The sequence below is a fragment of the Ursus americanus genome, chromosome 32, assembly GCF_024610735.1.
Source record: "Ursus americanus isolate L20-20 chromosome 32, mUrsAme1.1.p, whole genome shotgun sequence".
NCBI lineage: Eukaryota > Metazoa > Chordata > Mammalia > Carnivora > Ursidae > Ursus > Ursus americanus.
In genome coordinates this window covers 16,037,432-16,052,833 of record NC_142158.1, presented here as the reverse complement: position 1 = coordinate 16,052,833, position 15,402 = coordinate 16,037,432, and the positions used below count along the sequence as shown (strand labels likewise).

The following is a 15,402-nucleotide window of genomic DNA, read 5'->3' as shown; positions in this document are numbered from 1 at the left end:
TAAAAGCACCTAAAAATAAACCTTTCCTTATGAAGACATACAAATGCCCAACAAGGATTTTATTAGACAGATATAGCAAACACCCACTAGCTTAGAAACAAGTCTAATCCAAGTTCATAGATGGCCTGAGCCCTATGCCAAACATGGAAGAACCGGGAAATAAATTAAATGAGGAACCAAAGAGTAGCTTTAATTAATACCGACCCGTCCTGCCAAGCCTTGGTAACACGATAGTCACTTTTGAAGTGTGAGGTAGCATACTGCATTAAAGAGATCCTACATCAAAGTAATGACCACAGAACTGTTACACAGGAACCAGTTTTGAAGGATCAAGTGTAACCCGGAAGTAATACCAAACAGGCCCTGGGAGGCTGCCCCAGGAGCGGACAGGAGAGGGAGCCAAGTGTGGGCCCTGAGCCGACAGGTCTTGGATCTGAGGCTCTGAGCACCACTGGGTTTTGTAAAAAAGCACGTGTTCTACCTTGGTTAACAATTAAATTTCATAAAGACGCACTTATTTGATGATCATGACAATAACCAGTTCCAAGTTTAATACTGAGGTCTAAGTGCTCGTGATCACAGAAGAAGCTACGAAATTCCCAGGGAACTATTTTGTACTGAAATGAATACCAACCAGTAATTGTATATATTATAGTTAGTCCATAGAACTATCGTTTAAAAGCTTTCAGAATATTGGTACTTAGTCATTTATGCCTTTGGGCATCTACCACCAGTCCCTAAAATGGTCTCCAATGCTACCCCTACCACCACTGGCTACAGATGAATCTCTAAAATGCATCTTTTCCAAACAAATAAAAGATGCAGATCCCACCACAGGCCCTCTGAACTCTGGTCCATCTGCTGCTTCTCCCGTCAACCTTGCCGGGAAAGCCAGAAACTCAGAGAACCTCCAATTTACTGATCAAACTCCTTTTAATTGCATATTGATCCACCCAGCCTACAGGATAAAGGCAGAGTGGGAGCAGCAGAAAAAAGGAGATGAGCTGGTTTGAAATATTAGACACTGACTATCAGCGTTGGTCAAAAATAACTAAATTTTTATCCTGACCAATGTATCCCCACAGCAATGTCCTATTTCTTTGCTGCTAATTATCGGATCCAGAATGAGACGGATGAGGAGTAGAGATAACCCGTAGAAATAATACAATTTTTCTTATTTATAAATTTTAATTATTTCTCATGAAATGACAAGTGAAATTGGAAACCGTCCTAAAAAAAAAAACCCCAAAAACAAACAAAACCTCTTATTAAATGTAGAACGTGGATCTTGCCTCAGCAGTAACTTTGCTTCAAAGAGAAAAAAATACCAAATCCATGGACGAAATCTATGTTAACATAAATAACAAAAGGGCAAGGGCCACTTTTTAAAAAATAAAATACACCAAGTACACGGGAGACCTTCAAAAATATAAAGAAACAAATCATATAATTTAAATATATAGTCCTTGAGAAACACAAAAAGGAAAAAATACTGTTAGTTCTATGCCAGCAGTTCATCCAAACTCAAGAACCATAAATATTATATATGTATATGTTCTATATATTCATAGTAGTAATGACTGTGTTTAAGAGTTTATGCACGCATAATTTGGCATTATATAATAAAACAACTGTTTATTAACAGAATCAATTGTGGCTCAAAGCAACAAAAACTCAAGATCTAACATATATTTAAAGAACAGCTGCTATTCAGTAATATGGACGTTTGGCCACCTTCTGTTTACACCTTAACATAACAAATTCCTACAAAAATGTCCTCAATTTACATGTGATCACAGAACACTACTCTTTGTTGTTAAATTTCCAAGTAAGTTGCCTTTTTCTCTTCATAATAACCGTGCATAAATCAGAAGAGGTAGGACATCTACTATGTTGGGGATAAGCATCTACTTAAATGCTTCTACCTAAGGCTCCAGTTCAGTAGGTAAATACAATTTTCATGGAGAGGGCTTCTAACAGCCAATTTCCAAAGCTTTTCCTTCAATTTTTAGAAAAAAGTCCTGTGTATATTTAACCTATGCTTTATGATTCCCCTGGTAAAACAGGATGCTGCAGAGACACTCCAAAATCACAGAGAAAGTGGTCATACATTGTACGCGCTTAATTGGTTCAGACAAGGCAATTTACTGATATTTAAAGCAATATTTATCATTTTTTTCACTATGAATCAGAGCAATAAATATATTTTTACATTCCAACCAATTACACATGCGTACTATTATGTGTACACATAATTCAGAAACAAACCTACCCACACCCCATCCTCTATCTTTTCCTATTAAAAATGAAAAATGCTGCCTTGCCCAGCCAGCTACATTGATTACAGGACCCACTGCTGGATTCTGAACCCGATATAAGCAGCAGTTCCCTACACATCTTTCTTACCTTTTATTTTTTTACCCTTTTCGCTTTACCAAGGCTAACACTTCCCAGCAATAATATATGACCTCATTATTATGAGTCTTGACTTGGGAGGCTGGGGGTGTTGTTTAGAATGGGATCTCGGATTCGGAGCCATTTCTGTCACCCCCTCCCCAGTGTCACTGTTATCTGAGGTAACAATCTCGCAGAGAACTACACATTCAGAAATAAATTGTAGTTTCTCTGTTGCTGTTGTTCAAGGCTAAAAATGGATATGCCCACACCATGTTGGTAAATCTAAAGTGAGTAATGCATTCTTATGTAATGAGTTCTTACTGTATTTAAGATGTAATTCTAATTAATTCAATTTTTACTAAATGTACTTGGAGGTGCTGTCACCTGGGAAAGGCAACATGAATGGATCCATAATCTTTTTTAGGATCCAGAGGGGCCTGTGGCTGAAAGAGTAGTAGGCCAGGAGAAGGGAGGGGCTACTAATCCCATAAGACATATTTTGGTTCTGCAACTATTAAAAATTTCCAACTTTTTATAGATTTTCTTCTCCAATAAAGCACAGAAATTGTCTGTTAATGGTAAAGGCTATGAACAATCTTGTATAATGGCTTACATATTTAAAAACTTTTGTTTGTAAAAAATATATATATAAATAAAAAATAAAAACTTTTGTTTGTACAAGAAAATGATGCAAAACTATTTTGTTTCCATCATCCATAAATAATTAAAGAAAAAAAGTCTTTTTCTTTGTGAAATGTAATCTGAAACCACTGAGCAAAAACCAAAACCAAAACCAAGTCCTAGAACCCTTCAGAAACAACCCTTCTTTTAGGGCTCTGGGAAGAAGACTGAATGATTAAAAACAAACCATTTATAACCATACAGCACTCTTCAAATACAGGTTCCTGGTCAAATTCCTGCTCACCACGTCTACCCTATCGTGAATTGTGGGAGCCTCCCACCGCACCACCTTCAAGAGCCTTGGGATGCAAGACAGCACAGCTTTGGGGACCAACCCACGGAGTCCTTGGGATTTGATTCAACCAAAGCTGTGTTTTTATTGTGCTGAATGCCTACCCTGTGTCAGGTACAATAGGAGGAACTAGAGATAGGAAAACAAAACAGAATGGCTTTCCTGGAGGGGCATGCAGATTACTCTCTCCTTTCGACGATCGCTTTAATATCAATTTCAAGGTAAATGTAAAGTCCGAATTCCACTGTGTGGCTAACAAGGTCCTCCTCCGCCTCCCTCCTGTCCCTGCTGCCTCCACCGTTCCTGCTTCAGCCCCACCTAACCGCAGTCTCCATCAGATTCCACCCTGTCCCTTCTGGAGGTGGCATCCTTTCAAGATTTGCCTCTTCCGAGGAAAGCTTCTCTTAACACCCTCATTCAGAGCCTGTCACTCCCTTCTCTGTGCCACCACCAAACCTTGCACCCTGTGTGTCTGTAGCGACACAGCTCAGGATCACTAGTCCTGGTGAGACTAAGACGGACCCACGTGATCTGCTGATTGGATCAATGGTGACCATAACCTGCCAAGACAGGGAAGCACTGGTGCATTCTGAAAAAGAGGAGAAGGGATACCTGTACACAGATTTAAAATTGGCATTGGGCGGTTCCACTTAAGAACCCAGCATTTTATCCTCTTTAACATTACAAAGGATTTCAACATGTGGGAAGCCAGATGGGTACCCTGTAAACGCCTGAATCAACTATTTATTACTCCATTCGATCAATGACAAGGGATTTCTACCGTAATTTCACTAGCTCATCCTTCCCTCCTGCTTTTCGGATCAGCACCTATAACCCCTGCTCTAACACCACAGACTCTCCCCTCTTCGCTGAGCCCTAACAGCACGAAGCAGGAAGGCTAATAGTAAAATTTCATGAAGCAGATCCTAATGAACTGTAAAAGGCACCTCTATTTACTGAAAGAGATACCATCTGATTGAAAAAGGATCACCATATGCGACTGTACTATTTTTACTACCAAATAAGCATAACTCCTACGTCCCCTCATTACCCGTCGGCACAAGCTCCTTACTCTTACCGTTAGCTGCTAGAGCTATTTCGGTAAGACTAAATATGTGACAATGACGTAATGTTAAAAACACACCCAACACCCATAACCATTTATACGTGCGCTTTTAAATGAAAATTATCCCGGTGTTCACTACTAAATCACCTAAGTAAGCCGACCTTATGTGCCATACATCTCTGTACCTCTGGGCCTCTGTCTTCCAGGAAGATGACACTGTACAGCAATGCTGAAAATGATAACCCAGACTAGTAATATTTCAAAGTGGAAAACAATGCCTGAAGTAAACAGGGAAAAAAAAAAAATCAGGAGACTCAACTGTATGCTAATGAATTTGAAAATTGTGATTAATTAGCTCCAGAAAACAAAATTACTCAACTTGATCCAGGAAGAGGAAAACTCCACTGGAATAACAACCATGGATGAAATTAGAAAGTTACCAGAGAATAACAGAATTACCTTAGTTGATTGACTGATTGATTATTTACTTATTTATATATTTATTCATTCATTCATTTATTTAGAAAGAGAGAGAGAAAGGAGTCAGGGTAGGTAGAGAGAGGAAGAGAATCCTAACCAGGTTCCATGCTCAGTGGGGAGCCCAATGTGGGGCTCAGGGCTCAATCTCACAACCCTGAGATCATGACCTGAGCCGAAATCAAGAATTGGACGCTTAACCTACTGAGCCACTCAGGTGCCCCTAGAATTACTTTTTTTAAAGGTCCCAGATGGTTTTGTTATCAAATTCTTTCCGATTCTGAAGAGTAAAGCATTTCCTAAACTGTTTCAGAGCATAGGATAACACAAAAGCTGTTCTAAGTCATCTTATAAAGCTAGTATGATCCTGATATCAAAATGTGACCAAAGGGGCAGAAAAATCAATACCACAGGCAAGTTGCATGTGTGAATACTGATTAAACAATCTGTACCAAGAAGTACAGGAGCGGCTGGCTGGCTCAGTCCATAGAGCGTGTGGCTCTTGATCCTGGGGTCGTGAGTTACAAGCCCTACACTGGGCACAGAAATCACTTAAAAAATAAAAAAAAAATAATAAATTTTTTAAAAGAAGTATATTTAAAGTTTGGAAAGCCACATCCAAGTAGGGTATAAAATAAGAATGCAAAAATATTTCAATATTAGGAAGCATGTTGTTCCAATCTGTAACAGCAATAGGACAAGGGAGAAGGAAAAAAGGAAATTTAAATAATGTGCAGAATGTACTTTATTTAATCACATCTTTTTTAAAAAAATATTTTATTTATTTATTTGACAGAGAGAGAGCACACACAAGCAGGGGCAGAGGCAGAGGGAGAAGCAGGGAGCCCAACGTGCGGCTCGACCCCAGGACCCTGGGATCATGACCTGAGCAGAAGGCAGAGGCTTAACCTACAGAGCCACCCCCCAGGCATCCCTAAATCACATCTACTGTTAGTGTAAGAACAAAACAAAAAACCAACAAATAAAAAATCCTCAACAATAAACAGAAATAGGATAGACTTTCGCGTATTAACCAAGCATTATTCTAATGAACACCCTAAAGCAAAGAAATTGAGGAAGCCTTCCCTGACCCAGTCCCCCACCTCTGATCTGCACCCCCAGCATGGTGCTCTCACTCCCAGAGCAGCATTCATTACCGCTAGATTTTCTTGGATCATTTCTAAAACATTAATGCACAGGGTTCATTCAGTTGGTAATATATTATTAGCTCCCGATGCTAGCCCTAAGGATAACAAAGATGAGCGATCCCACGTGCAGGAACTTTCAGAAGTATACTAGCAATTCTTGCACCTGCTGTAATGGTGTGACTCTAGACACAGGCGGCTTGGGGAACGCAGAACAGGGAAGCGTGCTTGTCCCAGCAACAGAAGATTCCTGAAACACGTCCACGGAGGAAATACACGGGCTGAATACAAACAAAAGATGAGTGATCCCACCGCGGAGAGAAGATGCGGGCATTCAGGTAGGGGAGCAGGAGGAGGTTGGAAAGGCAAAGAAGAAAACTTGACAGAGTGTCAAGAGCTCAGAGCAGTTTGGAAACAAACCTGGAGAGTGCAGGTCTTAGGATACGGGATTTGGAAACTACCTTCTTATGTATCTGGCAGTTAAAACCATACCACGGAGTTGGTGGAAGCAAAAACATAACTAGTCTATGAAGTGACTGGCTCACTCTTAATACAGTGATTAAAGTACTGGAAATCTAGACTGAGACCAAAAAAGGAATGGGGCAAGGGCCATTCATCACAGTGCTTTTCATGCTTGAAAAAAAACTATATCATCTACAGCACCAGGCATAATGTAGGTATTTAATAAATACCAAATTCTTGAGAAATAATTATGGTACCTCCAAATGACAGAGTATTATCAAACCATCATATTATAGATTTCTGGAAGGAGGACCTACTGAATCAACAACTACAGAAATGGTAGCCCCAGATTATATAAATGTTAAGAGCTTTGACAAGGGGTTTCAATGGGCCGCCTTCTCTCCAGTTAAGAACCACTGGCGGGATGACAGGCAGCCCCAACTGTTAAGGAACAGGCAGAGTAATGGAAACCCAAGAAAGAGGCAAAGGGGAAATTTAAAGGAATGGTTGAAAAAAATGAGGAGACGCAGAAATAATTGTGGTCCCAGAGGTCACGAGAACAGTGTTTCACTGTCAAACAGTAGATGATGCAATCAGTAAAGACTGGAAAAAGCTTCCACCCCATTGAGCCATTAGGAGGTCCTGGCGATGCTTCCCAAAGCGGGGAGCCAGTGAGAAACACAGGGTCAAGGGAAGGTTGTTTGGTGTGCTTTTCGGAGATGGTATGTCAGGTGAAAAGTCTACTGATGGGAAGGATGAGTTTGAGGGAATGCATATTCAATTGCCTCGATTTTACTGCGCTAAGAGGCATGATTGTCTACAAAGAAAAAGGAGCTTAGTGTTTCTGTAAGGGGTCTTCCAGACTGGCTTAGGTGAGACAAATTCGTGATGGGAATGGAAGAGCGGACCGATTTTAAGGACAAATAAAACCACTGATGGACAGCGACTGGGGATCTGTGAAGTGGAAACCCACAGACGCTGGATGGCACCGATGCGCGCGGCAGTGCTATTCATCCTAACAAAGTCTGGCAACCTGGATAAAGAGATGGAGAAGGAATGCCAAATTTGGAGTTTTCCAGGGGGAAGGACGAAGAGTTCAGTGAGATGAACACACTAGAGGATAGGCCATCCGATCAGCCAAATACACAAGATGGGTAGTGGTTCGGCGGGCAGTGGCTGGGAAGGAACTGAGAAAGAAGAAGACGGAAGAACAGAGGGACAGAGAACAGCAGCTGAGAGTTTAAGGCCCACAAATCTGGCTGGAGGTCATGATCGATTTTTGATAAGAGGTTCACAGGTTTGAGAAAGACCCAGACTTTGGCTACAGGTAAAGTAAGGCAGAGATAAAGGTTAACTGGACATGAACAATCTGCTAATCTAGTATGGTAATGAGTCATGGAATAGCAAAGATCAGGAACGAAATATACCATAATGAAACTCCAACTGTGAAATGCCTAGCCTTGCTATACTTCTACGTGTACATAAAGGTATACCTTTATAGATTTTGCAAAATTGTTTGTTTACCCTTCTCGGAAAGCATGTTTCCATTGTGACACTAAGAAAAACTTAAACGAGTTCAAAGAGAAAAGTAAAGGCTCTGTCACGCTTTTGAAAATACAGATCAACTAAATGCAATGGTTCTTCTGTTAGAAAATCATCTTGGAATCAAAACTGACCATGGAAACAACAACATGTATACGCACAGTGACTATGTTACCACTGAATCATCTAAGGCTTTTAAATTATTTTTTGTCTCTTAATAACACATCATCTGATTTCACTTTGCACAGAGTTCCTTAGTCTTTGTCAGCAGAGCTGGGAACTGTGCTAGGTCACACTTTTAAAAATGGGGTAATTATACCTTTTTACCCCTAGAGGGGGCTGGGAAGACTACTGGTTTTCAGAGTTTCAGCACGCATTTCCTAAGAAGTAAAAAAGCAAAGCAAACTCCCCTAGTCTCCTTCCTACACCTCACACAGTTTCAGAACCCACGAGAAGTCCAGCAAGAAGGTTGAGTTTGATGAAAACCTCCTTCTTCAGATGGCTGCCAAAGCAATGTGGAACCAAGCAGGAGTCCTTAGTGCCAGCCTTCTAGCTCCTGGCTTGGGCTCTTTTATAAGTCACCGAAAACACCAGAACGCCAGCTGTTGCTCATTGATTACTGAAGTCCTTTAAAAATCTGGGTAGGAAGGCTGCAGCCCCTATCAGTCAAATCAGCACTGAAAGTTTCCCAGGTGATTCTAATATGCAGCCAAACCTGAAAATCTTTTTCATTTGTCCAAAAAAAAATTACAGATCTTATCATGTCAAGACCGAAAACTGTGTAAAACCCAAGGAGTTAGGGGGAAAAGTCTTATCAGCTGGCTCTTCGGAGCCACTTTTTATCAAGTAACAGGGACAGGGGCAGCAAGAGGATCTGCATTATCGCAGCAGCTGCTGCTGTTGGTGGAGACCAGGGAAGATAAGGGAGGGAAAGCTTCATCGACGCTTCATGGCTACCGATGTCCAATTCCAGTGCATTGCTAACATGCAAAGTCAGAGCAGACGTTCTAAACAAGCATTATATCACAGACAGATCGACTACTTATTACCAATATGAGCCCTAAACTAGGAAATAAATTTCCAGCTAAAAAACATGTGCTTGAAAACTATTTACACATAATAAGCTCCTGGGTCAAGATGCTAAAAACTGACATGGATCAAGACAGTTCTAATAATCACATTAAAATACGTGGCCCATTTTGGTTCAGATATTATTATTAGAGTATGACAACACTGGTTTCCTCTTCCCACTTGATGATTTCTGATGCCGTGAAGGGGAGCAGGTAGTCATGGTAACTATGATGAGGAGAGAAAAGATTAGGAAGACAGAGCGTTCTTACCCTGAGAGGCTAAATGCCAGGTTCCACTGAACTTGAGTTACTAACCCAGTAATGGATTCACACACGTATACATACATGTGTGCGCCCCCGTGCATACATGTGTACACACACAGACACACACACACCAAATTCAGGGGTAAGCCTGTACATTAGATATGGTTGAGAGAGACCCAAGAGGCAAGGATCTCAAAGTCTGAAGAGAACTCTTCTGGCTTTTCAGGCTGGCTGTCTCATCCCTAGTCAGGATAACATATACAGTTTTCCCTATAATTTTTTAAAGGCCTCTTATAAAAAAAAATTTAAAAAAAGAGAAAAAGAAAGAAAGAAAAGAAAAGAAAAGAAAGAAAACAAAATGAAGGACTTAAATGTAGGGTGCTGCTATGATCTAGGCCACAGAAACGAAGCACAGTGCGCTCTATCTGTGGGAAGGCAGGCAGCCCACCTTGTCTGTGCCTGGGGGCTCTTCTTGGGACAGCCTCCTTAACTCTCACTGGAAGCCCACTCACCACTCTTTTCCTCACCAGGAAACAGTTAATGCTCACAGTAGGCCTGGAACTATGGTAACTGTACCATCAGCTGGGGTAAATAACAGTCTGATATTTCAGATTTCTGGTTCCAATGGTTCCATCTCGTGATCTCCAATTACTACAGATACAAATCAATCGATATTCTCTAAGAAGTGGGGAAAAAGGAGGGGGGGGGAAGGGTAAAGACTAGAAAAGTGAGGGCAGAAGGAAAACAATATTAGAAATAACTGCCCAAACGCCCTTTGGGTAGATGAAGAGTATTTAGAGACTCACAAGTCTGGACAGGAAGTACAACTACATTTCTTATAGAATTCTAACTGGACGAAATGTCAGGCTGGCGTAAGGAATACTTTGATATTTTGGTTTTCTACTACATATCTGGCAAAGAGCTCTGACATGTGGTCTTCCCAGCTACCTGCCACTGGATTTCTCACCACTGTGTTGGCCACTTCTGCCCACGGAGGTCCCACTCACGTGTTTGGATGTTATGGCTGCAGGGGTTCGAGCCCTGGGCTAGTAGTTGATATCCAGCATCCCTTCAGCAAGACTCAACTCTACCGAAAGACAAACTCCAAGACATGTATGCCATGTTGAAGAGACTCTGAAAAGGCTTCTCTCTGTATGACATTAAGCAGTTAACTACATTCGAATGAAAAAAGAAACGAGAGCTTTTTTTGCTTATACGCAAACCACAAATTTAGCAGACACAACACAGTCATCACCTAATGCATAGGTAGGGCCACCTCTCATGGTTGTATTTAAAGTAATTTTACCTGATTTTCTCTTTTATTTTCTTGTGAAAAGGAGAGACAGAGAAATTAACATGTGAATATTTTGCATGAAACACATTATTCCCTCAAGGAATGTTGACATTCGGGTGCCTGGGTGGGTCAGATGGTTAACCGTCTGCCATGATCTCAGGGTCTTGGGATGGAGCTCCGTGTCGGGGCTCCCTGCTCAGCAGAGTGTGATTCTGCCCCTTTCCCTGCTTGTGCTCTCTCTCTTGTTCTCTCTCATGCTCTCTCAAATAAATAAAATCTTTAAAAACAAATAAATAAAACTTCCACATTCAAAAGTTTAAAAAAGAAACAAAAGAAGCCTAATTAAAAAAAAAACTAATAAAAGATTACCAAAGTATTATTAATGTATTAGTTCAAATAATACTCATAAGCAAGAAATGATATATAACAGTGTTAAGTAAATGAAGCAAATTATCTACAGGCCCAAAACACAGTGGGCATTCAAGAAAGGTCGCTGCCCCCAGAAAGAATCAGAGCCAACAGGAAATTAAATAATTTTGGAACTACCACTAGGAGTCAGGTTTGTACACACCAAAGCTGAAAAAGATAACAAAAAGAAAAGAAAATGATTTCTAGAAATTTGCTATCCGGTGTTCTTAATTCCTTTGGGTGTGGCAGGGGGAGGATAAAAACTTAAAGATGAGAAATCTTTCCAAAGTCAAAAAAACAAAAAACAAAACCCAAGGAGTAAAACAGCGTATATAGTATACTTCCATTTGTGTCAGAATATAAAAATGAATGTGTGTAAGTGTGTGTGTGTGTGTGTGTGTTATGGAAGGATACATAGTGCTGCTGGTGTTTATAGCCACCTCTGAGGAAAGGGGTCCACATAAGAAAGACCCATATTTCACTGTATTTTTTAATGTCCTTTCTGTTTCAATCAGTTAACAGTGTGAGATTTACTTAAGTCCTGAAATTTAAAGAAAAATATATGGTGCAAGAATAAAACAGTATTTCAACTACACAAAATAACTACTGTTAGCATGCTGGCACATCAGATTCCAGGTTATTTTCTCACATACACACACACATACTCTCTTTTTAAATTAAATGACATAAGACATAAGAACTATATAGACACACTATCTTTTTTTTTTAATTGGAGTATCTTCATCCTACTCTAATCTTGATCCATCACTTTTTCAATTTTTTTCAAAAAAAAAAAAGGAAAAAGCTAGTTACTTAAAAAAATTTCAAAATGTCTCTATTAAAAAAAAAATCCTACGACCACTGTGTACCCTCTCCTAGACAGCGACACACACACACACACACACACACACACACACACACACACACACACACACTTTTGCATATGGTCTCAGGGACTACAGGGACCCTAAACCCAGGTTAAGAACTTCTGACACAGACCTAATCTACACTATTACTATTCTTTTGCATTCTAAGTGAGCATTCCAAGGTATATTTTCACCATGATAAAAATATGTTTTCATTTTTTCAGTTGTTAAATTACTCCCCAAATAATTTAACAATGCAGCTCTTACCAGTACAAACTATTCTTACACAGCCACATGAAAAGGGGGAAAAACGGGTAATTGTAATAAATAATCCATTCTTTTTCTTAGTTTACCAGTCCCATTATATTTAATAACTCTTTATAGAGCAGAACAGAGTAGACAGGAAAGAAAAAAAAAAATCACTGATCACTGTTCTCAGTACATCAGGCCTTGTGCTTGGCACAGTACATTTCATTTCATCCTTAGAACCTACCCTGTGCAAAGCTTTGATCTAGATACAGTATCTTCCCTTTGGAGCCCAGGCTCTAGTGGAGATGAAATTCGTTAATCAAGTCAGATATATTAATGTATCAGTATCTATAACATATAGTAAAAAGTGATAACCTCACAATAGCAAAAGGAAGAAAGGACATGAAGCAAAACTCCCATAGTACATGCCCAAATCATACTCCACCTCACTTTTGCTTCCAACAGCGTGCAGTGGAGAGTACTATGTGGTGAGTTCTTCACCAGCTCACCTACGACCAGCTGCCAGTCAACCTGGGACACCAAACTCATGAATCAAAAGAATTAGAGGACTATCTTATTCCTCCACTCTGCCAACTTGGAAGGCTTCCTAGAGTCTCTTAATCCTTTGAACAATCACCTTACTAATATTATAAAAATCTTCCATTGATAGCAGGACTATATTATCTACTCATTTAGGATTTCTGGCTTCTGGTAATGTCAGAGTGGCTTAAAGGAGACTACCTCCCCTGTCAATACAATAAAGGTACATATGAGGTATTAAATAAACAAAAAACAAAAACAATTTTTTGTTTTAAAAACAAACAAACAAAAAATAAAAGGAAAGTACTAGAGAGTAACCAAAAGCAGGCAGAAACCAGAAGGGATCTGAACTTGGAAGGGTAAGAAGCAAACAACGTTAAAATCCATTTTTCAGTGGCCATTTCCTGAGGGGCAATCACCAGTCCGTGAAGAGCATGGGTGGGGCAGACAGCACCAGTCACATGGGCTGAGGAGACAGAGGTAGAGTTTGGAGCGGCTACAACAGCTGGACACTGAGGGTGGGGGAAATCCCAGAGGGAGCCTCAGAGAAGAGTCTGGAATCTGTGAACAAGCCCCTCCAATCCTTGGCTGACTCTTGAACTGCTTGTGTGGAGAGTAAGACCTCAAAGAACCTAAAGGAAAGCAACCCAAGGCCAGGCTGAAAGAACCAAGCAAAGTAACAGCAGCAGCTATCAGTATGAATACAGGAGACACCAAACTTGGAATTCAAGTCCTGCCACATTAGAGGGTCCAGGTGAACACCTTGTATTTCCAAGGAAATCTCAGAAGGCCATGCCTTAGGATTAACATCGCATCCTGGACTCAGGGCAAATCAAAGAGACCTACTCTGAAAAGCCTCCACGAGTTTCAGAAGATCTGATAGTAACTTAACTGTCTGCGAGCACAAAACTCGACAATCTTCAGATCAAGATGACAGAATCCAGACCTCTAAAACATATCAACCACACTGTTCTCTATACAACAAAACATTACGAGGAAGGTGAATCATGAAACGGCTACAGACAGAGAAGTTAGGAAGAAGAATAAGACCTACGGATAACAAAAATGTTGTAATTAGCAGACAAAAATTTAACTATTAACATGACAAAAAAATTATAAAAAAGAGACGAATCTTGTAAAGGACAGAATTTCAGAACATATATAAAAACTCTAAAAACAGTGGAAATAATATCAAGAAAAATGCAACATCTGAAAAAAAAATTCAGTAGATGGTACTAAGAACAGATGAAACACTACAGCAGAAAAAAAAAGTGAACTTGAAGACAAGTCAAAGGAAATTATCTAAACTGAAGCAGAGAGGGAAAAAACTGAAAAATAACATAATTTCAACACTCCATGGAACAGTATGAAGTAATCCAACATATACGTAACTAATGTCCCAGAAGGAGAGAAGAAAAAACTGGGAAGAAATAATAACCGAAGAAATAAGAGTTGAACTGTTCCCTAATTTGACTAAACCATCAAGCTAGAGATCCAAGAAGCTCATTGAACCTCAAGGAGGATGAACACAAAGAGAATGACACATAGGCATGTCCTAGTACAACTGCACAATATGGGGGGGGGAGTGGCAACAGATTTTTAAAATGCTCAAGAGATGGTGCACCTGGGTGGCTCAGTTAAGCATCCATCTCTTGATTTCAACTCAGGTCACAAACTCAGGGTCGGGGGATTGAGCCCCACGTCCAGCTTGCTCTGGGTGTGGAACCTGCTTGGGATTCTCTCTCTCCCTCTGCCCTCCACCCCCCCAACCCCAGCTGTCTCTCTGTCTCTCTGTCTCTCTCTCTCTCTCTCAACTAACTAAATAAATAGTAAAGTGCTGAAGAGAAAAAAATGTCAAATTAGAATACTAGGTTTGGCAAAATTATCCTTCAAAAATGAAAGAAAGTAAAGATATTTTCAGATGAACAAAAGTTGAGAAAATTTGTTACTAATATAAGCAATGCTAAAAGTGGTGATTTAAGTTGCAGGGAAATGATAACAGATAAAAATATGTCTCTATAGCAGGGGCCAGCAAACTGTGGTTCATAAGTCAAATGTAGACCACAACCAGTTTTTGTAAGGCCTGTGCACTATTTTAAACGTCAAAAAAACAAAACGAAACAAAACAAAAAAGTGGGGGGAGGACAAGAAGACTATGTAATGGAGAATATATGAGGCTACAAAGCCTAAAATATTTATTATCTGGTCCTTTCAAAAAAAAATCTGCAAACCCCTAATTTATACAAAAGCAGCAGACAGAGGGAGGGAGGAAGAGAGACAGGACAAATAAAAGACCATATTTCTCTTTTCTTCAATTCTTTAAGACAAACTGACCATTAAAGCAAAAACAAACAAACAAACAAAAAAAACAACCCCAAAACCAAAAAATAAAAAACCCACTATATTATAGCATTTCTAATATACACAGAAGTAAAATATAGGACAAAAAAATTTACTCATCTCAAAATGCCCCCAGGCCCAAGGTCATCCCAAAGTAATGAACTCATATAAATCTGAATCTTAATACCTTTAAGTTATTTCATATCATATCAAAGTCTTAAACACTAGAATGAAATGATTATCTTTTTAAAAACACAAAACTTCCCAACCTATTTTGTGGTACACATTTCAAACAGCAAGCACATATCA

General features: G+C 39.8%; 1 protein-coding gene across 5 annotated transcripts in view; it reads right to left on the bottom strand.

Moving 5' to 3' along the window:
• HIVEP1 (HIVEP zinc finger 1) overlaps positions 1-15,402 on the bottom strand; it is a 150,209-nt gene that overhangs the window by 75,233 nt on the left and 59,574 nt on the right. The gene's annotated exons all lie outside the window — the stretch shown is intronic.